This window comes from Mus caroli, chromosome 11 (assembly GCF_900094665.2).
Source record: "Mus caroli chromosome 11, CAROLI_EIJ_v1.1, whole genome shotgun sequence".
Taxonomy (NCBI): Eukaryota; Metazoa; Chordata; class Mammalia; order Rodentia; family Muridae; genus Mus; species Mus caroli.
This window is the reverse complement of record NC_034580.1, coordinates 51,475,032-51,477,021: the sequence shown is the minus strand read 5'-3', so window position 1 is coordinate 51,477,021 and position 1,990 is coordinate 51,475,032.

Here is a 1,990-nt window from a genome sequence, read left to right as displayed (position 1 = left end):
GTTACCCTCTTTGTAACTAACCCACTAAGTCTCATATACTCATGGTTGTGGTTCCTTCCACCAGAGCATGGTGAGCCTACCAGACCTCACTCCTAAAGAAAACTGACTATTCTTTCCCTAAAAGCCATCAATTGTCCATAGCTCCTCAGCTGGAAGTCGGGGTTCATCAGCCCCTCCACGTTCCATGTTATAATGCTGACTGGCTTGACTTGTGCAGCAACCACAGTGCTGTGGGTTCATGAGTGCAACATTCCTATCATGAGTAGAAGACATCCTTGGGCTACATTCCTCCTCTATATTCAGCTCTCATAATCTTACTTTCCCCCTCCACAGTCATGTCTGATATTGGGGTTTGTGTGTGTGTGTGTGTGTGTGTGTGTGCGCGCGCGCGCAGATGCTCCATTTTTGTCTGTCAGACTCCACAGATACTCATTTTCTGCACTATAATCATCTGTGAATGTCTGTGTAACCTACAATGGTGAGCTAAAGAAAACCTTCTCTACCCTCAATTGCTTTCAGTCATGGTATGTTATCACAGCAGCAAACATGAAACTAGAACTCGTGTTCTACCAGCACCAAAGAGAAAGCAAGCTCTGTCACCCTTATTTCCTTCTGTCATTTGTTTATGTTCTGATAGCTGTAACTGTGATGGCAGTGAATTTGCTTATCTGCTTTGTGTCCACTCGAGATCCAAGGCAAATGACATACACACAATCATCATTTCTATTTATGCTGCCATTATAAAGAACGGGAATGTGATAATTATTTTTAAAATACACACAGAAATTTCATATAGCCCGATACATTAAAAATACCAAGTAGGGCATCACATCCCTATGCCATATTAGCTTTTCCTTGTGAATTATAAGGAAGGAGTAATAACCTGGAGAGGAAAAGAGATTGTGGTTTGCTTTTTTTTTTTTTTGATTGACACCATCCTTTCCTGAACTGTCTGCACCAGTGGTCAGAAACATATTGTCCCGGCATCTCAGAGTCAAAGGTCCAGCTGTATGACAGTGGAGTCAACCTTGATGCCTTAGAACATCAGCCTCCATTCATTCACATCCCTAGCCTCATTCTGGGACCTCCACTTGCTCAGGTCTTCTGCCTTGGTTTCTCTCCCTGGAGAGGAGGATGTTAAGACTCACAGGAACACTGAGGCCTTGGGAAACAAAGTGCTCTGCAAGATCAAGATATTATTAGAAGGCAGAGTTCTCACAAACGAAGAACATTCTCACTTGCTTCATACACTTGCTGAGGTGCAGAATGGCCAAGAATTCCTGCTAACCAAGTATGACCCAGAACAGGACCTCCCCCACCCCTTTCCTTCTCCCCTCCTGTCCTCTCGCTTCCCTTCCCTACCTCCTATTTTATCACAATCTCAGTATTTAAACTGTCAATCTTTTTCCTGTCAAAAGCATTGGTGAATAGATTTTGTTTGCCCCTGTAATAGATTTTTCAGATGCATCTCTTTAATATGTTTGGATACAGGTCTTAGATATATAAGAGGTTACCTGCTCATGCAGGTTAAAAATACATCCAACAACCTCAATGGTTACTGTGTGGAGTCTGATATTATATAGGTTTTCTTTCTCTCTCTCTCTCAGAATCTATTTCCTTGATAGAAAACTCCCATTTTCTCTTTCTCAGTGATCAAAACTATCCATGAGAGATGGATGTCCTAGACCACTCTATCCATCCCCTAGTCATAGTGGTGGACTTGGAGATGGCTATGAAGCCATACCTGAAGATAAAATATTGAGAATTTAGTAAAAATATATATTCATAAAACTAATGGAAATGAGTATGAATGTTCATAAAAAAACTAAAAAGTAGAGACCTACCCTATGGCCCAATTATATCATTCTTGGATATTGTCACTCAAAAGATGCCAGTCAACACATTTCTCATTTGTAGGTCTCAAACATTACTTTAAATCTCTCTCTCTCTCTCTCTCTCTCTCTCTCTCTCTCTCTCTCTCTCTCTCTCT